This window comes from Castor canadensis, chromosome 1 (genome assembly GCF_047511655.1).
Source record: "Castor canadensis chromosome 1, mCasCan1.hap1v2, whole genome shotgun sequence".
Lineage (NCBI taxonomy): Eukaryota > Metazoa > Chordata > Mammalia > Rodentia > Castoridae > Castor > Castor canadensis.
Genome location: NC_133386.1, coordinates 46,401,452 through 46,424,284, shown reverse-complemented (window position 1 = coordinate 46,424,284; position 22,833 = coordinate 46,401,452). Strand labels below are relative to the sequence as shown.

The 22,833-nt window shown below is 37.8% G+C and overlaps 1 pseudogene; it reads left to right on the top strand.

Moving 5' to 3' along the window:
* The window catches only part of LOC141420855 (amine sulfotransferase-like), a 154,866-nt pseudogene that overhangs the window by 111,878 nt on the left and 20,155 nt on the right, over positions 1 to 22,833 (top strand).

Here is a 22,833-nt window from a genome sequence, read left to right as displayed (position 1 = left end):
AGGATTCCTTTATCTTCTGCAGTACTGTTTTAGTGGTCACGAACTCTTTAATTTTTGTTTATTATGGGAAATTTTCATTTCTCCTTAAAGCACAATATCTTTGCTGGACACAGCAATCTAAGCTGACAGTTATTTTCTTTCCATGCTTGGAATATATCATCTCATGCCTTCTTACACTTAAAGTTTCTTTTGAGAAGTCTGTTGTTATTCTGATGGATTTATCTATATATGACTTACTGCTTCACTCTTGCAGCTTTCAATTTTCTTTCATTGCTCTGTAAAACTCTAAATAATGAGTTTTAATTATATGTCTGGAGTGGTTCTTTTCTGATCATGTCTGTTTAGTGTTCTAAAAGCCTCCTGAATCTGAGAGACCTTCCATTTCTCAAAATTGTGGAAGTTTTCTGCTACTATTTTATTGATTATGTTATCTAGGTTTTATTTGTACCTCTTTTCCTTCTTATATACCCATGATTCATAGGTTTGGGCTTTTGAAGGTGTTCCAGAGGTTTTGCATACTCTTCATATTTTCTTAGTAGTTTTCCTTTATCTTTGTCTAATTGCTCTATTTTGTTTTCAATATCTTCAATCCTTGGTTTTCTCTATTCACCTTTTTTATTCTATTGGCAAGACTTTTAAAAAGTTTTTATTAGGGCTATTGAGTTTTTCATTTCCAGGATTTCAATTTGATTTTTTTCAGGATTTCTGACTTTATGGAAGTCCTCTTTTATATCCTGCATTTTCTTCCTTATTTCATTCAGCTGTTTATTTAAATTTTCTTTGAGTTCATTCAGATATGTGTTTGTATCATTCTTGAATTCATACAGGCATTTATTAATGTCTTTAATTTCATTGCTCTTTTCAGTTCATTACTTGAAATTTTATATGTTTCACTGTCTTTCATGTCATTTATTGTGGAATTGTTGTCTTTTTGAGGAGGCACATTTACTTATCTTTTCATATAACTTGTATTTCCATGTTGCATTTAAGGTCATTCAGAGGTCAATATTTTGGTTGGATGTTTTAATCTCTAAGTCTTTTCAGTCAAAATTTTCACTATGTTTAGGCAAGACAGGGTAGTGACTGGGTTGTGGTGAATTTTTCATCACTAGAATGGGAGTGGGGGCTCCTCAGTACTAAAACATTCAACCATAGTGCTCAGCATGTTGAGTCCATCTCCCTACTACTCTCAGGAAAAGGAAGCTTATCCACAGAAGCAATCACAGTTGATAAACATCTACCATGAAAATACAGAGATCCCTATTTAAAAAAAAAAATCACCACTCCTCCAGGATCTTTGGAAGATTAAATGAACAAAGATAATACTTCATCAACTAGGAAGACCTTGCTTAATAAGGAAGAAGATAGGAGGGATAATGTTAATGAATAGTGCAAGGGTATGGTTTTATGGCTGAAAGTTGGAAGCAATCAAGGTTAATAGATGGGGATAATGAGAAAGTGGAATGAGATAGATAGCAAAGGTCTAGCTAAAATTGTGTTGAGAAAGAGGAAAGAGGAAAAACAAACAAAACAGAACCAAAAACCAAACAAAAAAATGATCTGACAATCTAATTACATGCTAAAAATGAAGGCAACAAAGAAGGATTGTGGATGAGAGAAAGAGAGAGATGAAAAATAACAAACAATCTACTTTAATTATAGATAGAAAATAGAAGTGGAGGGAGATAGGAGTCAAAAGGAGAAAATATGGTTAAAGATGAATATCAAAGATTGGTGTTGTAGCTCATACATGACTGAGAAAAAAAGACAGGAGAAAAACCTGTAAAAAAAAAACCCAAACAAACATATTTTACCACATGAATTTGTTTTCTTTGATTGTTAATGCTATCTCTTTTCTGTATAATTTTATGAATTGTGTAAGTAATTTTATAAGATCTCTACTTTCTGCCTAGTGGATAACAGGGTTATTCCAGTATTTTGCTGCTATACTACATGCTATGAATAATCTTGAGTATGTCTCATGGGCAGGTCTGCCTGAGCTTCCATAGGATATACATCTAAGTGAGGGGTTACTTGTACAAAATGAGGGGTTTCATTCTGGAATTTGCATACATTCACGTAATGTACTTTGATCATAATTATTACACTTTCTTATTCAAGTTTCCTTAAACACACCCTTTTTAAAAAAACTTTCATTCATATCAGACTTCTAAATGTTTGTATTATAGTTATAAAATGATGAGAGATTCCAAGATGGCAGCTAGAGGGAGAAAGCAGAAAGTGAGCCTCCAATAGTGAAATCTTGGAGAGATGCTGGAGACACACTTTGCAGGCATAATCACTGAGAAGAGACACAACTTTGACCCCTCCACACCTCCAGCCAGCACAGAGAATCTCCACTTCACGTTAAACGGAGAAACCAGGAGGGCCCCCAGGCCTCCAGTCACCGGCACCTAAACAGCTTGGGAAGACATGGACTAGGTGAGCTTCCCAGTACGCAGTACTCCCACAGATAAGCCTGGGCCAGAGCAGCATAGCCCCCTGGACAGACTAACCTCCACCCGGGGAAAAAAAAGAGAAACTGAGTAATAAGCAATAAGAGCAATAAAGACACATGGGAAAGAGGGTGGGGAGCACTGAACACCAAAGACTGGGGGAAGGGAATCCTTCCTGGGACTGTAAATTAACAAGCCGGCCTGGCCGGAGAGCCTCTGGCGGGAGCAGGGGCACACGACCAGCAACCAGGAGTGGGAAAGCTTGTGAGAGTGACAGAGGGAGGAAAACTCCACAGGAGAGGAGGGAAGACCCACTTCCCACGTGAACTGTAAACAAACATGGTGGCTGGCAGGAGCAGCAGCACCACCCAGTAATCAGGAGCAGGAAAGCTTGTGAAAGTGGTGGTGGGAGGAAAACTCCACAGGAGAGGGGGGAAGACCCACCTCCCACATGAACTGTAAATAAACACGCAGGCCTGACAACACAGGTGCAGTGTCATCTTTCCCAGTGTGCTTGGAAAGGGGAAAGCTTGTAGCAGAGGCTCACACACAGGAGAAATCTGAGTAAACAAAGCCTGCAGGGCCAGGTGAGTGCTAAGCTCACCCCTGAGATCTGCATAAATAACGCCTCCAGCAACAGCAGGCTGACAGCAGCGGGCAGTCAAGCCACAACTGCAGATACCATTCTCAGAACTGTCTCCAGACTCTTTTTTTTCTTTGTCTCCCTACCTTTGATGAGAGAACAGCTGAATTACACCTGCAAGCTGAAAAACTTACTGAAACTGTATTGCATTTGAACTTGGGACACTTGGTGGGGGTTTTTTTGTGCATGTGTGTGTAGTTTTGTTCTACCTTATGCGTCCCTTTGCTGAGACAACTACAGAAAAACATCTGAGGCACCATCTCCAGGACTGGAGACTGAGACGGACACTAAAATAATTAAGACTGAAACTTCATTGCATTTGAATTTGGAGGTTTTTTGGTTTTTTGGGTTTTTTTAATTTTCTATTTTTTCATTTTATTTTAGTACATTTTTATATATAGATTTTTCTTTCATTTACTTATTTTTAATTTTTATTCTTACTTTATTATTTTTTTATTTTCAATTCTCTCTCTGTCTCTCTAATGTCTGTTCAGCTTACTGTCGATTAGCACAATAAAGCTCCCTGTTTATAACTTTGAAACTTTCTTGTCTGATACCTTGTTCTGTTTTCTCCTTCCAGTCTGTGTATTTGTTTTTCCCATTTCATTAACTTCTTGCTTTCCATCTCAGCTCACCCTTCCATTCTAAATATTAACATTGTTATTATTACAAGCTAGAAAATACTTAATTGCACACAGTACAGGGACAGTAGCAACACCAAAGACAATGAAGGGAAGACAGAAAAAAAAGGGAAACCAGTTTCTCCACAGCAAAAAATTAGTACAGGAACCAGAGGGGAATGAAGAAAACAGGTACTCAGATCCAGACTCCAACAAAATGAAGATAAACTATGCCAAAGGACCCAATGAAGCCCACAAGAATAATTTAAAAGAAGACATACTCAGGTACTCAATGAGAATTTTATAGAGATGATACTGGATAGGGTCAACCAAAATGTACAGGAGACACTCAAGAAATTCCAAGCAACAAAAATAGAGAATTTGAAAAAGCAAAAGAAGAAATAAAGGAAACCATAGAAGCACTGTATAAACACCAAAGTGAAAGAGAGAACATAATGAATAAAGAGATAAATGAACTCAGGACAAAAATAGACAACATTAAAGAGGAAACCAGCCAGGATATGGAAAATCTCAGAAAAAAGAAGGAAGCAGAACTGCAAAACAAAACGGAAGGCCAATCCAGCAGAATAGAACAAACAGAAGACAGAATCTCAGAACTTGAAGATGAAATGGTAATTAAAGGAAAAACCAAAGAACTATTAATAAAACAAATCAAGACCTGTGAAAAGAAAATGCAAGAACTCACAATTCCATCAAAAAACCAAACTTGAGAATCATGGGCATCAAACAAGGATAAGAGGTGCAAGCGAAGGGAATGCGTAATATATTCAACAAAATAATAATGGAAAATTTCCCAAATCTAGACAAAGATATTCACATACAGAATCAAGAGGCCTCCAGGACACCAAACAGACCAGATCAAAATAGAACTACCCCACGACATATCATCATTAAAACAACAAGTTCAGAAACTAAGGAAAGAATATTGAAGGCTGTAAAAGAGAAAAAACAAGTAACATACAAAGGTAAACCCATCAAAATCACAGCAGACTTCTCAACAGAAACTTTCAAAACAAGAAGAGCATGGGGTGAGATCTTCTGGGCACTGAATGAAAATAACTTCAAGCCCAGGATACTCTACCCAGCAACACTATCATTCAAAATAGATGGAGCAGTAAAAGTCTTCCATGATAAGCAGAAACTAAAACAATATGTGACCACAAAGCCACCACTACAAAGGATTATTCAAGGGATTCTGCACACAGAAAGTGAAACCCAACTTAACCATGAAAAGACAGACAGCACCAAACCACAGGAAAAGAAAAAGCAAGAAAGTAGAGAGTAACTTCAACTTAGGTACACACAATCAAACCTTCAAACAACTAAGACAACTAAATGACAGGAATCACCACATACCTATCAGTACTAACGCTTAATGTTAACAGACTTAATTCACCCATCAAAAGGCACCATCTCACCAACAGAAATAAGCCTAGGCTAAGGATGAAAGGCTGGAAGAAGATTTACCAAGCCAATGGCCCCCGAAAACAGGCAGGAGTAGCAATACTTATCTCTGACAAAGGAGACTTCAGACCTACATTGATCGAACGAGATAAAGAAGGACATTCCATACTAATAAAAGGGGAAATAGACCAAAAGGAAATAATACTTATCAACCTGTATGCACCCAATGTCAATGCACCCAATTTCATCAAACATACCCTGAAAGACCTAAAAACATATATAAACGCCAACACAGTGGTTGTGGGAGACTTTAACACCCCATTATCATCAATAGATAGGTCATCCAAACAAAAAAATCAATAAAGAAATCCAAGATCTAAAATATGCAATAGATCAAACGGACCTAGCTGATGACTACAGAACATTTCATCCAACTTCTACACAATATACATTCTTCTCAGCAGCCCATGGAACCTTCCTCAAAACAGATCATATCCTAGGGCACAAAGCAAGTCAGTAAATATAAGAAAATAGAAATTATACCGTGCATACTATCTGATCAAAATGCAGTAAAAGTAGAACTCAACAACAAAAGTAAAGACAAAAAGCATGCAAACAGCTGGAAACTAAATAACGCATTACTTAATGAAGAATCATCGAAGAAATAAAAGAGGAAATTAGAAAGTTCCTGGAACTCAATGAAAATAAAAACACAACCTACTGGAACCTATGGGACACAGCTAAGGCAGTCCTGAGAGGAAAGTTTATAGCCATGAGTGCATATATTAAAAAGACTGAAAGATCCCAAATCAATGAACTAATGATACAGCTCAAAGTCCTAGAAAAAAAGAACAAGTAAATCCCAAAACAAATAGAAGGAGAAAAATAATAAAAATAAGAGCTGAAATCAACGAAATAGAAACCAAAAAAACCATACAAAGAATTAATGAAACAAAAAGTTGGTTCTTTGAAAAAATAAACAAGATCGATAGACCCCTGGCAAACCTGACTAAAATGAGGAGAGAAAAAACCCAAATTAGTAGAATCAGGAGTGCAAAAGGGGAGATAACAACAAACACCATGGAAGTCCAGGAAATCATCAGAGGCTATTTTGAGAACCTATATTCAAATAAATTTGAAAATCTTAAAGAAATGGACAGATTTCTAGATACATATGATCATCCAAAACTGAACCAAGAGGAAATTAATCACCTGAATAGACCTATAACACAAAATGAAATTGAAGCAGCAATCAAGAGTCTCCCAAAAAGAAAAGTCCAGGACCTGATGGATTCTCTGCTGAATTCTATCAGACCTTTAAAGAAGAACTGATACCAACCCTCCTTAAACTGTTCCATGAAATAGAAAGGGAAGGAAAACTGCCTAACACATTTTATGAAGCCAATATTACACTTATCCCAAAACCAGGCAAAGACACCTCCATAAAGGAGAACTATAGGCCAATCTCCTTAATGAACATTGATGAAAAATCCTCAACAAAATAATGGCAAACCGAATTCAACAACACATCAAAAAGATTATTCACCATGACCAAGTAGGCTTCATCCCAGGGATGCAGGGGTGGTTCAACATACGAAAATCAATAAACGTAATAAACCACATTAACAGAAGCAAAGACAAAAACCACTTGAGCATCTCAATAGATGCAGAAAAAGCCTTTGATAAGATCCAACAACATTTCATGATAAAAGCTCTAAGAAAACTAGGAATAGAAGGAAAGTACCTCAACATTATAAAAGCTATATATGACAAACCTACAGGCAGCATTACACTTAACAGAGAAAAACTGAAACCATTCCCTCTAAAATCAGGAACCAGACAAGGATGCCCACTATCTCAACTTCTATTCAACATAGTACTGGAATTCCTAGCCAGAGCAATTAGGCAAGAAGAAGGAACAAAAGGAATACAAATAAGTAAAGAAACTGTCAAAATATCCCTATTTGCAGATGACATGATCCTATACCTTAAAGACCCAAAAAAATCAACTCAGAAGCATCTATACATCAACAATAGCTACAGCAAGGTAGCAGGATATAAAATCAACATAGAAAAATCATTAGCATTTCTGTGCACTAACAATGAGCGAACTGAAAAAGAATGTATGAAAACAATTCCATTTACAATAGCCTCAAAAAAAAAAATCAAATACCTAGGTGTAAACCTAACAAAAGATGTGAATGACCTCTACAAGGAAAACTATACACTTCTGAAGAAAGAGATTGAGGAAGACTACAGAAAGTGGAGAGATCTCCCATGCTCATGGATTGGTAGAATCAACATAGTAAAAATGTCGATACTCCCAATAGTAATCTACATGTTTAATGCAATTCCCATCAAAATTCCAATGACATTCATTAAAGAGATTGAAAAATCTACCGTGAAATTTATATGGAAACACAGGAAGCCACGAATAGCCAAGGCAATACTCAGTCAAAAGAACAATGCAGGAGGTATCACAACACCTGACTTCAAACTATATTACAAAGCAATAACAATAAAAACAACATTGTACTGGCACTTGAAGACCAGTTGGACAGAATAGAGGACCCAGATATGAAGCCACACAACTATAACCAACTTGTCTTTGACAAAGGAGCTAAAAATATACAATGGAGAAATAGCAGCCTCTTCAACAAAAACTGCTGGGAAAACTGGTTAGAAGTCTGCAAAAAACTGAAACTAGATCCATGTATATCACCCTATACCAAGATTAACTCAAAATGGATCAATATCAGACCACAAACTCTAAAGTTGATACAGGAAAGAATAGGAAATACTCTGGAGTTAGTAGGTATAGGTAAGAACTTTCTCAACAAAACCCCAGCAGCACAGCAACTAAGAGATAGCATAGATAAATGGGACCTCATAAAACTAAAAAGCTTCTGTTCATCAAAAGAAATGGTTTCATTTGATCCAGCAATACCACTCTTGGGGATACACCCAAAAGACTGTTACTCCAGAGGCACCTGTACATCCATGTTTATTGCGGCACTATTCACTATAGCCAAGTTATGGAAACAGCCAAGATGCCCCACCACTGATGAATGGATTAAGAAAATGTGGTATCTATGCACAATGGAATTTTATGCATCCATGAAGAAGAACAAAATGTTATCATTCGCTGGTAAATGGATGGAATTGGAGAACATCATTCTGAGTGAGGTTAGCCTGGCCCAAAAGACCAAAAATCGTATGTTCTCCCTCATATGTGGACATTAGATCAAGGGCAAACACAACAAGGGGATTGGACTATGAGCACATGATAAAAGCGAGAGCACACAAGGAAGGGGTGAGGATAGGTAAGACACCTAAAAAATTAGCTAGCATTTGTTGCCCTTAATGCAGAGAAACTAAAGCAGATACCTTAAAGCAACTGAGGCCAATAGCAAAAGGGGAACAGGTACTAGAGAAAAGGTTAGGTCAAAAAGAATTAACCTAGAAGGTATCACCCACGCACAGGAAATCAATGTGAGTCAATGCCCTGTATAGCTACCCTTATCTCAACCAGCAAAAACCCTTGTTCCTTCCTATTATTGCTTATACTCTCTCTACAACAAAATTAGAAATAAGGGCAAAATAGTTTCTGCTGGGTTGGGGGGGGAGGGAGGGGGCAGAGTGGGTGGTAAGGGAGGGGGTGGGGGCAGGGGGGAGAAATGAACCAAGCCTTGTATGCACATATGAATAATAAAAGAAAAATGAAAAAAATCTGTATGTACATAAACATTGTGGGAAAGCCTTCAGTTCTTCTCATTACATTGAAATACCTGAAAGAACTCACACTAGAGAGAAACCCTATGTCTGTAAGCAGTGTGAGAAAGCTTTCATGCCTTCGATTCAAGTTGAAAAACATGAAAAAATTCACAATGGGGAGTAACTCTATGTATATAAGCAGATGAGAAAGCCTTCCTGTATTTAAGCGAGTCTCGAGGACATCAACAATATCAGAGTGAAGAGAAGCCCTACGTATGTGAGCAGTGTGGCAAAGCTTTCATTTGTTGCTGTAGCTTTCCAAAACATGAAGGAATTCACACTGGTGACAAACCCTATGAGTGCAAGCAATGTGGAAAATTGTTGACCTGTTCTGGTTCCCTGAAGAGTCATGGGAAGACTCATGCAGGAGAGAATTCCCAAATACAGAATGTAGGAAAGTCTCATTATCATGAGACTTTAGCAAACATGACACTGCATGGGGAAGTGGCTACAATGTGAACTGTGGGAAAGCCTCTAGTCAGCCCAGTTTAATTCAAGAACATAGAATAGCATACACCTGTGAGAAATCTTGAGCAGAAAGAGTGTTGCAAAGTCTTCACTTAGGGAACATGTAAGTATGTACCCAAACTCAAAACATTTTTAATGCAAAAAAAGATAGTAAAGTTGTCATTTAAAACAAATACTTTGAATCCCTGACTGTAACATGAAAACGTATACACAAGATGCTCTCAGCTGCCAGGCACCAGTGGTTTCCTCCTGTAATCCTAGCTAAGGAGTCAGAGATCAAGAGGATTATGGTTCCGACCCAGCTCAGTCAAATAGTTCAAGAGACCTAATCTTGAAAATACCCATTACAAAAAAGGGCTGGTGGAGTGGCTCAAGTGGCAGAGCACCTGCTTAGCAAGTGTTCAGCATTCAGGTCAAACCTCAGAATGCCAAAAAGAACAAGGAAAAAAACAGCACATATAAAAGGCTGGTGGCATGACCCAAGTGGGAGAGACTTGCTTAATAAGCCTGAGGCCCTGAGTTTAAATCCCAGTACCAACAAAAACAAAATGCTCCCAGGTATAATTTAGCTTCATTGCTAATTATTATCCAGACTTGCTCAATGATCCAAGTTTATCCTGTCCTTTCTTTGTTTAGTTCCTACCATGTTCCTCATCTGCCTGTCATTGGAAGTAGACATGCAACTTCTGAGAAGCACAAATAATCCAGGAAAGACCAGGAGCCTAAAACTCCTGGACTTTCAATTAAAAATCCCACATCCCCTTGGTACATTACTGTAGCACTGTAATCATGAGTGAGCCTGGCAAATTAATAAAGCTTTATTTCCTTTTCTCCATAAACCCTACTCTTGGTATCTAGGCCCGAGTTTGGAAATTCAGTAACACTAAAAATTCCTCATAGGTTGGAATCTTATAAATACAAGTCCTAGGAGAGCTAGAATTATTTAGAATGATCTAGAAATTGCAAAACCTAAAGGAAATATTATATAAGCTCTATCTATTGTTTTATTGCAGTTTGAATTTTTGGGGGGTAGTTGGGTTTTACTTAGGACTTCATGCTTACTGTGCCAGCACTCTTCCACTTTACCCATGTCCACAGACCTAATGTTTGTTGTTGTGTTAGGGTGTTGAACTCAGGGCTTCCAGATTCCAAAGCAGGCACTTGAGCCACTCCTCCAGTCCATTTTGATCTGGACATTTTGGCATTGGGGTCTCAAACTACCTGCCTAGGCTGGTCTTGAGCCTTGATCCTTCCAAGTAGCTAGGATTATAGGTGTGAGCCCCTAGCACTTGTCACTAGTTGCTCATTCTTAAAGTGCACCTCTGGACTATTTATTTCTTATTTTCTCCCTTGAAAAGAAATTTTGAGAAGGATCCAAGATGGTGACTAGAATGCAGAAGCAGATAGCATGAGCTCCATAAATCAAAAGTCTTGCTGAGATGCTGCAGCCACATTTGGCAGAAATAAAGCACCAAGAAGAATCAAAACTTCAACAACCTGAATTCCTAGTCAATACAAAGTTTCTCCATGCCATGTTACACTGAAATAAAAAAAGGGCTCCAGTGCCCTGCCAGACATTGGCTCAAAACTTGCTTGGGAGACATCGGCAGACCAATAGGTGAGCACCAAGTAGAATGTGGTATTCCCAAGCCACTCCTGGGATAAACCAGCATAGCCTCCTGGACAGACTGATCCCCCCACATCACAAAAAAACTGAACAATAAACAAGGAACTGGAAAGGAACATGCAGCAGAGGGGGTGGGGTGCTGTAAGTGCACCAAAGAAGGGGGAAGGATCAAAGACTGGAAAGTCAGAAGGGCTGACAGTGGATGGGTGATAAGCCGCTGCCTGAAGTAGGGCAGGTAGCAGTCCACAAAGCTCATCAACTGAGCCAGTGAGCACCATCCAAAGTCAAATGACACTGCAAAATTGAAAAACAATCAACAAACCGTCATAACACGCTGACAACAGGGAGCCAGCTAACAGGTCTCTGACCTTGCCCCAGAGAAAGCAGGTAAGGCAAAAAAAAAACAAGCCCCCAGTAAACCAACACAGTGAAAACCCAACTTCAAAGCAGGATGGCTGGTGTGCTATAGAGCTGTTCTCCGGAATCTGAGGACAATATACAAACTCAAACTGCCACACCACACTGAGAGAGGAGCTGACTAAGTAGTTGCCGCTGAAAGACAGAAAAAAAAACTAGCAAGACTCCCCAACCACCTGACAAGACTAAGACAGAGACTCTGCTTAAATACCAACACCAGGACTGGATGCTGAAGGAGTAACACCAGAACTACTAAGACTGAAATTCTATTGTTCCTGAACCTGTAATTTTTTTATGTGTTTGTTTGTTTGCTTGTTTTGTTTTCTGTTTGATTGTGTGTGTGTGTTTGTCCTTCTCTCCCTGTTGATTTCTTTGGGGTTTTTTGTTTTGTATTGTTTTGTTTTGCTTTGTCTTTGTTTCTTTTTTTTTATTTTGTTTTCTTAGTTTTACTATTGTGACTTAGCTAATACTAAATTACACACAGATATAATAGTGCATAGCATGTTGGCAGATTCTCAAGTATGTGTTGGATAAAGGAGTGCATGAAAGGATGGTAAATATAGCCTGATCTCATCCCATTAAGATCTTCAGAAAAGAACCAGGCTCCTAACTGCCTCTATTCTCCATTTTGTCTATTCATTTTCACGTCTCAGCCTTCAACAGTCTGGCTCTTTACAGTTCTTCACAAAGTGAGATCTCATGAGTTCTTTCCAGTTTTTCATGTAAATTCTCTTGTTTCCCACTTTTCCTATTTTAATTCAGTCTTTTTTATCTCTCAACCCTCCTATCAGGATGACCCACAATATATTTTCTGTATTTCTGATTTTTCTCCAATCTTTTCTCTGCATAGCTTCTAGAGATAGCTTTCTAAAACATGCATGTAATCATAAACCTATCAGAGTGCCAACCTCTTCCCTGTTGCTTCTATAACACTGCATCCCCAACCTTATTCACAGGCTAGAAACACAGAGCTGAAAAAGATAATGAAGCAAGGAGAACTCTTAAAGTCTCCTGCTTTGGTATTTTGCATGATCTCATTCAAATTATTCTTCATCACATCTTTAGACACTTAAGATGTCAGTAACCACAGGTAGATAGGTTCTGTTTAATTACCTGCTAATAGTGATACACAGCAGTTATCAATTAACATCAGTTTATTTTTGGCTGGAGGGCTGGAGTACACACACCGAGTGTATGTGACCAGTGCTCGCCAGGGCACAACTGAGTTGCTTGTTGTCTCACTGTTGTAAACATTAGCCTTGGGCCTTGGGCCTTGGGCTGGGAGTGTTGCTCAGTGGTAGCTTTTCTAGTATGTGCAGGGTCCTGCATTCATTGTTCAGCACAACACAGCAAAAAAAAAAAAAATCCTGAATATTATTCTGAGGAGTACACTCAGAAGAAAGGAGCAGGTTGTATTAATTGCTCCTCCAGCTAAGGACTGTTCAAAGCATTCTTTTTCTTTATCTTGAACTCAGGGTCTTGCAGTTACTAAGCAGACACTCTACCACTTGACCCACAACTCTAGCCCTGTTTGCTTTAGTTATTTTTCAAATATGGTCTCACCACCATCCTCCTATTTGTTTCCTGTGTAGCTGAGATGACAGGCATATGCCACCACACTCAGCTTTTATTGGTCTTGCTAACTGTTTGTCCAGGCTGACCTTGACAACCTTGATCCTCCTGATCTCCACCCTCCAAGTAGCTAAGATTACAGACACAAGTCACCACACCCAGTCCAAAGTGTTTTTTTATTTTATATCTTTAATACTTCATAGCTTTTATTTTTCAAGAAAAAGCAAATCTGACATACACAGATTTTATTTGTTCTAGAAATAGCACATTTATGAAGTACAGCATATGCAAACAGCCCCAAAGAATGGAGAAGCATATGTTCATCTGCAATGACCACATCTCTCTCATTCTTTAGCTGAATGGTTATGTTTATAGTCCAGTTCAGTGGCTACCAAAATTCTCAGGCATATGTCAGATTGTATTCAATCGTCTAATTATTTTATGATACCAGTCTTTGTCCACAATGATAAACTTCATGCCCCAAAGCTCTTAGTAACAATCTTGCATGATCAAGTTATCATTTTATGGTTCCAAAAATTAAATCTGCTACACTTTTTCCACCCTTGTCACACAATATGAACTTTATGGGATTTAAACCTGCATGCTAGTGCTTCTTCACCTCCTTATCTACACTACCCACTCAATGCATCTATAAGTATGTAGGCAGGCAAAACTAGCAATACTCATTACCAATGTCACTCCTTACCCATGTAGTTACAAAAAAAGAAAGTTGTCCTCTCATGAATGTGAATGATGCCACCTCAAACCTCCTTAAGATAACTACGGTTTGCACCACATGCATGCATACATATTTCTTTACTTTGTTTTTTCTTACACCGTCATGATTTCTCAGAAACTGGGAAATGATCTATCTGAACATTTTGCCTGTTCAAAAAAAAAAACAGCTCATCAAAATGATTTTATTTTTTCTGTTTAAAACCTTTTGTCTTGAGACTACTCTTAATGATTTCTAATTTTCACTCTGAAGTATATGAATATCTAGGCAAAGCTGATTAAAGGTGCAAAGGTTTTACAATTTTCTTTTTGATTTTTACATGATACTTATACATGACTGTCTATAAACAGAAACTTTATTATTTATGATTATGAAATAAATATGTATAACAAAATCTGTTTATAATAATTGGCTGAGCATGGTTGCCAAAAATTATTTAAGTACTGGTGGTGTCCCACAAGAAGTTTGTGTTGAGTTAAAGAATTAAAATCTAGGGAAATTTTTCAGAGTTGAAACTGAACAAACTAAGGTACAGAACATTATAGGTATTAAAATAAACTATTTTATTTTGTTCATTCAGTTTTTTTCTTTCATTCACCTGGAAAATGTGGGTTGAATGTCTACATTCAGAGGCCTTGCCCAACTAGATCAATATTAGGCTATCTAAAAATCAAAATTTAAAACTCTAGAAAACAGCTATCTCCTTGAATATATACTTAATTATAATTGTAACGTCCATGTTTACTCATAATAAATGCTTATTCTAAAAAGAATTTATTACATTGACAAAATGAATGTATTGATTCAATAATAAATTTCTGTTGAGATCTTTCAAAAAATTTAAGTAGGGTTGAAGACTTCGATTTGTCAGTGTTAAATAGTCTACTTCTGCTACAGCTATTACGCTCTAAGTTTGAAGTGTTCTAAGTACTTCCTCTAGCACTCGCCTAAAATCTTCAAAGCTGGTTCATAAAAAGCTTAGACTGCACTTAGAGAGCAGCAAAGAATGTTTGGGCACTTGCTAGTTGTATAAATGCTTTATTTAAAAATTAGATTTTAAGGTCACTTTAATATATGCTATCATAATAGCTTTGATAAAATAAATTCCGTTATGACTGGGCATGTGGATTCATGACTATCATCCCACCACTCAGGAAGCTGAGATAAGAGGAACTTAAATTTTGCTTACTACAAAACAAATTTCAGGCCAGCCTGGACTACATAAAAGATTCTCTCTCAAAAACTAAAATTGGAAGATTCAAGATGGCGACTGGGACACAGCCACAGACTGTGTGAGCTCTGTTAGTCAGGGACCTTGCTGAGACATGGAGACATGCTTGGCTAGGGAAAGCACCAGGGAAAGCCAAAACATCGGCACCCTGAATTCCTATCTTATGGAAGGCTTCTCCAGGCCACAATTTACTGAAAGAACAGCCGGGCCTCCACAAGCTGGGTCCATGTACCACAGGTCCACCAGGCTGCACAGGCCCACCTGGCCCATGACCCTCAGGCCCGCTGGGCCCCCTGCCCTGCAGACCTGCCAGGTTGCCACTCCACCACGCCTCAGCCCTGCAGGCCCACTGGGCCCCCGCACCGCCGGACTGCTGTCCTTCAGCCTACCAGGCCACGGCCCACCTGCTGGCGCACCGGCCAACCAGGCCTCTGCCCCTCAGACCCACCAGGCCACTGCCCAGCAGGCCTGCTAGGCTACAGCCCACCACTGGAGGTCTCCAACACCATGAGATGCTGGCTCTAAACCTGCCTAGGAGACACAGACAAACAGGACTAGATGCCAAAGGAGTAACACCAGAACAACAGAACAACTAAGATTGTAAACCTACCGTTCCTGAACTGGTGATTTTTTTTTCCCTTTCTTTAACGGTTTGGCTGTCTTGTTTACTGTTTGATTGTTCACCATCTCTCTCTCTTGATTTCTTTGATTCTCCAATTTTTTTTCTTTTCTTTCTCTCTTTCTTTCTTTTTCTTTTTTCTCCTTCTTTCTTGATTTTGTTAGTTTTACTATTGTAACCAAGCTAATACTAAATTACACATAGTCCAGGGACAGAAATGGAAACAAGTGGAGTGATGGGAAGAAGAAAAAGGGATGGAAACCATTCTTGCCCCCCAAAAAATTAGTACAGGATTCAGAGGGAAATGAAGAAAATGGATTCCCAGATCCAGACTCCAACAAACAAAGATACATGACACCAAGGAACCCAACAAAGCCCACAAGAACATCCTCAAAGAAGAAATCCTGTAAGTAGTCACTGAAAATTTCATGGAGAATTTACTAGACAAGGTAAACCAAAATGTACAGGAGGCACTCAAGAAATTCCAAGACAACAAAAATAAAGAATATGAGAAAACAAAAAAACAAATAAATGAAATCATAGGAGCCCTAAATAATCACCAAAGGGACACAGAGAACAGCATCCACAGAGAAATAAATGAATTAATGATGAAAATTGACAATATTAATTGACCCAAGATATGGAAAAACCTCAAAAAAAAGAATGAAACAGAAATACAAAACAAAATGGAAGTCTATTTCAGCAGAATAGAACAAAGACAGAATCTCAGAACTTCAAGATGAAATGGAAGTTAAAGGAAAACTGAAGAAGTATTAGTCAAACAACTCAAGACCTGTGAAAGGAAAATGCAAGAACTCACTGACTCCACCAAAAGACCAAACCTGAGAATCAGGTTTCTGATTGGTCTTCTGGGCATTGAAAAAGGTGAAGAGGTGTAAGCAAAAAGAATCATAATATATTCAACAAAATAATAACAGATAATTTTCCAAATCTAGAGAAAACTATGCCTGTTAAGGTACAGGAAGCCTCCAGGACACCAAACAGACTTGACCAAAATAGAATTACCCCATGACATATTATCATTAAAACAACAAGCACAGAGAATAGAGAAAGAATATTGAAGACTGTAAAAGAGAAAAAACAAATTACATACAAAGGCAAACCCATGAAAATCATAGCAGACTTCTCAACAGAAATATTAAAAGCAAGAAGAGCATGGAGTGAGGTCTTCTGGACACTGAATGAAAATAACTTCAATCTTAGGACACTCTATCCAGAAAAACTATCATTCAAAATAGATGGAACAATAAAAGTCTTCCATGATAAGCAGAAACTAAAACAATATATGACCACCAAGCCACCATCACAAAACATTCCCCAAGGAATCCTGCACAGAAAGTGAAAGCAAACAAAACCATGAAAGGGCAGGCAGTACCAAACCACAGGAGAAGAAAAGGCAAGATAGTAGAGAGTAACATTGATTCAGCTATACACATTCAAACCTTTAAACACCAAAGACAACTAAATGACAAGAATCACCACATACCTATCAATACTAACACTGAATGTTAACGGATTTAATACCCCTATCAAAAGACACTAATTGGCAAACTGTATTAAAAAGGAAGATCCAACAATATACTGCCTACAGGAGATCCACCTCATCAACAGAAACAAACACTGGCTGAGAGTGAAAGGCTGGAAGAAGATGTACAAATCCAATGGCCTCAAAAACAGGCAGGGGTAGCAATATTTATCTTGGACAAAGTAGACTTCAAACTTACATTGATCAAACAAGATAAAGAAGGACACTCCATACTAATAAAAGGGGAAATACACCAAAAGGAAATAACAATTATCAACCTATATGGATCCAATGTCAACACATGCATTTTCATCAAACATACTTTGAAGGACCTAAAAATATACATAGACTCCAACACTGTGGTAGCAGGAGACTTTAATACCCCCCTATCCCCAATAAATAGGTCATCAAACAAAAAATCAATAAAGGAATTCTAGAACTAAATCACACCATATATCAAATGAACCTAGCTGATGTCTACAGAATATTTCATCCAACTTCAGCACAATATACATTCTTCTCAGCAGCTCATGGAGCCCTCTCCAAAACTGATCATATCTTAGGGCACAAAGCAAGCCTCAGCAAATATAAGAAAATAGAAATAATCCCATGCATTGTATCTGACCACAAGGAATTAAAATTAGAAATCAACAACAAAAACAGTAGTAAAATACATGCCTACATTGGAAGCTGAACAACACACTGCTCAATGATCAATGGGTCATTGATGAAATAAAAAAAGGAAATTAAAAGATTCCTGGAAGTTAATGAAAATGAAAACATGAACTACCAGAACCTATGGGATACAGCAAAGGCAGTCCTAAGAGGAAAGTTCATAGCCATGAGTACATATACTAAAAGGACAAAAATATCTCAAATCAATGACCTAATGCTACATCTCAAACAAGAAAAAGCAAATCCCAAAACAAGCAGAAGGAAAGAAATAATTAAAATCCAGGCCAAAATTAATGAAATACAAACAAAAAACCAAACAAAGAATCAATGAAACAAAAAGTTGGTTCTTTGAAAAAATAAATAAGATTGACAGACCCCTGGTAAACCTGAGTAAAATGAGGAGAGAAAAAACCTAAATCAGTAAAATCAGAAATGCAAAAGGGGAGATAACTATAAACACCATGGAAATCCAGGAAGTCATTGGAGACTACTTTCAGAGCCTATACACTAATAAATTTCAAAATCTTGAAGAAATGGACAGATTTCTAGAAACTTTTGACCACCCAAAACTGAACCAAGAAGATATTAATCACCTGAATAGATCTATAACACAAAAAGAAATGAAGCAGCAATTGAGAGCCTCCCAAAAAAGAAAAGTCCAGGACCTGATGGATTCACTGCTGAATTCTATCAGACGTTTAAAGAAGAACTAAAGCCAACTCTCTTTAAAACTGTTCCATGAAATAGAAAGGGAAGGAACACTGCCTAACTCACTTAATGAAGCCAATATTACTCTCATCCCAAAACCAGAAAAGACACCTCCAAAAAGGAGAATTATAGGCCAATTTCCTTAATGAATATCGATGCAAAAATCCTTCATAAGATAATGGCAAACTGAATCCAACAACACATCAGAAATATCATACACCATGACCAAGTAGGCTTCATCCCAGAGATGCAGGGGTAGTTCAACATACCCAGATCTATAAATGTAATACTGTACATCAGTAGAAGCAAAGACAAAAACCACTAGACACCATCAATAGCTATAGCAAGGTAGCAGGATATAAAATCAACATAGAAAAATCATTAGCATTTCCATACACTAACAATGAACAAACTAAGAAAGAATATATGAAAACAATTCCATTTACAATAGCCTCAAAAAAAATAAAATACCTAGGTGTAAACCTTCCAAAGGATGTGAACAACCTCTACAAGGAAAACTATAAACTTCTGAGAAAGAGATTGAGGAAGACTACAGAAAATGGAGAGATCTCCCATGCTCATGGATTGGTAGAATCAACATAGTAAAAATGTCTGTACTCCCAAAAGTAATCTACATGTTTAATGCAATTCCCATCAAAATTCCAATGACATTCATTAAAGAGATTGAAAAATCTACCATTAAATTTATATGGAAACAAAAGAGGCCACGAATAGCCATGGCAGTATCAGTCAAAAGAACAATGCTGGAGGTATCATGATACCCAACTTCAAACTATATTACAAAGCAATAACAATAAAAACAGCATGGTACTGGCACAAAAACAGACATGAAGTCCAGTGGAAAAGAATAGAGGACCTGGATATGAAGCTACACAACTATAATCAACTTGTCTTTGACAATGGTGCTAAAAATATATGATGGTGAAAGACAGCCTCTTCAACAAAAACTGATGGGAAAACTGGTTATCAGTCTGCAAAAAACTGAAACTAGATCCATATATATCACCCTATACCAATATTAACTCAAAAATGGATCAAGGATCTTAATATCAGACCCCAAACTCTAAAGTTGGTACAGGAAAGAGTAGGAAATACTCTGGAATTAATAGGTATAGGCAGGAACTTTCTCAATGGAACCTCAGCAGCACAGCAACTAAGAGCATAGATAAATGGGACTTCATAAAACTAAAAAGCTTCTGCTCAACAAAAGAAATGGTCTCTAAACTGAAGAGATCACCCACAGAGTGGGAGAAAATATTTGCCAGCTACACATCAGACAAAGGACTGATAACCAGAATATATAGGGAACTTAAAAAACTAAATTCTCCTAAAATTAATGAACCAATAAAGAAATGGACAAGTGAACTAAACAGAACTTTCTCAAAAGAAGAAATTCAAATGGCCAAAAAATACATGAAAATATGCTCACCATCACTAGCAATAAAGGAAATGCAAGTTAAAACCACACTAAGATTCCACCTCACCCCTGTTAGAATAGCCATCATTAGCAACACCACTAACAACAGGTGTTGGCGAGGATGTGGGAAAAAAGGAACCCTCTTACACTGTTGGTGGGAATGTAAATTAGTACAACCACTCTAGAAAAAAATTTGGAGGCTACTTAAAAAGCTAAACATTGATCTACCATGTGATCCAGCAATACCACTTTTGGGGATATACCCAAAAGACTGTGACACAGGTTACTCCAGAGGCAGCTGCACACCCATGTTTAGTGCAGCACTATTCACAATAGCTAAGTTATGGAAACAGCCAAGATGCCCCACTACTGATGAATGGATTGAGAAAATGTGGTATCTATACACAATGGAATTTTATGCAGCCATGAAGAAGAAAGAAATGTTATCATTCGCTGGTAAATGGATGGAATTGGAGAGCATCATTCTGAGTGAGGTTAGCCTGGCCCAAAAGACCAAAAATCGTATGTTCTCCCTCATATGCAGACATTAGATCAAGGGCAAACACAACAAAGGGATTGGACTTCGATCACATGATAAAGTGAGAGCACACAAGGGAGGTATGAGGATAGGTAAGACACCTAAAAAACTAGATAGCATTTTTTGCCTTCAATGCAGAGAAACTAATGCAGATACCTTAAAAGCAACTGAGGCCAATAGGAAAAGGGGACCAGGAACTAGAGAAAAGGTTAGATCAAGAAGAATTAACCTAGAAAGTAACACACGTGCACAGGAAATCAATGTGAGTCAACTCCCTGTATAGCTATCTTTATCTCAACTAGCAAAACACTTGGTCCTTCCTGTTATTGCTTATACTCTCTTTTCAACAAAATTAGAGATAAGGGCAAAACAGTTTCTGCCAGGTATCGAGGGGGTGGGGTGTGAGGGAGGAAGCAGGGGGGGTGAGGGAGGGGGCGGGGGGGTGAGAGAAATGACCCAAACACTGTATGCACATATGAATAAAATAAAAAATTTGTTTTAAAAAGTGCTAAGGAACCTAGATAGAGAAGGAAAATTCTGGAATTCCTAGCCAGAGCAATTAGGCAAGAAGAAGAAATAAAAGTATACAGATAGGTAAAGAAACTGTCAAAATATCCCTATTTGCAGATGACATGATCCTGAACCTTAAAGACCCAAAAAACTATACCCAAAAACTCCTAGACACCATCAACAGCTATAGCAAGGTAGCAGGATATAAAATCAACACAGAAAAATCATTAGCTTTCCTATACACTAATAATGAACAAACTGAGAAAGAATACATGAAAATAATTCCATTTATAATAGCCTCAAAAAAATCAAATACAAAGGATGTGAATAACCTCTACAAGAAAAACTATAAACCCCTGAAGAAAAAGATTGAGGAAGATTATAGAAGGTGGAGATATCTCCCATGTTCATTTATTGGTAGAATCAAAATAGTAAAAATGGCTATATAACCAAAAGCAATCTACATTTTTAATGCAATTCCCATTAAAATCCCAATATCATTCATCAAAGAGATTGAAAAATCTACCCTAAAATTCATTTGGAAACACAAGAGACCACAAATATCCAAGGCAATACTCAGGAAAAAGAACAATGCTGGAGGTGTCACAATACCTGACTTGAAACTATATTACAAAGCAATAGCAATAAAAACAGTGTGGTCTGGCATAAAAATAGACAGGAACACCAGTGGAACAGAATAGAGGACCCAGATATGAATCCACACAACTATACCCACCTCATTTTTGACAAAGGTGCTAAAAACTTTTAATGGAGAAAAGACAGCCTCTTCAACAAATGTTGCTGGGAAAAGTGGTTATCCATCTGCAAGAAACAAAAGTAGATCCATGTACTAGTATCAACACAAAATGGATCAAGGACCTAAATACAAGACCTGAAACTCTGAAGTTAGTATAGGAAAGAGCTGAGAATACTCTGGAAGTGGTAAGTATAGGCAAGGACTTCCTCAATAGAACCCCAACAGCCCAGCAACTAAGAGAAATGATGGACAAATGGAACTACATAAAATTAAACAACTCTGCACAACAAAATAATTTCTAAACTGAAGAGACCAACCAGAGAGTGGGAGAATATATTTGCTATATATCAGACAAAGTACTGCTATATATCAGACAAAGTACTGATAACCACGATACACAAGCAACTTAAGAAACTAAACTCTCCCAAAAATCAATGAACCAATAAAGAAATGGACAACTAAGCTAAACAAAACTTTCTCAAAAGAGGAAATTCAAATGGCCAAAACACACATGATAAAATGCTCACCATCTCTAGCAATAAAGGAAATACAAATTAAAACCACGCTAAGATTCCACCTCACCCCAGTTAGAATAGCTATCATGAAAAACACCACCACCAACAGGCATTTGCAAGGATGTGGGGGAAAAGAAACCCTTGTACACTGCTGGTGGGAATGCAAGCTGGTGCAACCACTCTGGAAAACAATATGGAGGCTTCTTAAAAATCTAAACATAGATCTGCCATATGATCCAGCAATCACACTCCTGGTGATATACCCAAAGAATATGACTCAGGTTACTCCAGAGGCACCTGCACACCCATGTTTATCGCATCGCTACTCTCAATAGCCAAGTTATGGAAACAGCCAAGATGCCCCACTACTGACAAATAGAGAATGAAATCTTATCATTCTCAAGTAAACAGATGGAACTGGAGAACATTATTCTGAGGGAGGTTAGCCAGGCTCAGAAGACGAAACTTTTATGTTCTACCTCATATGCAGACTTTAGATCTAGGGCAAATGAGCAGTGTTGTTGGACTTGGGTAACACGCTAAGGGGGAAAATAGGGA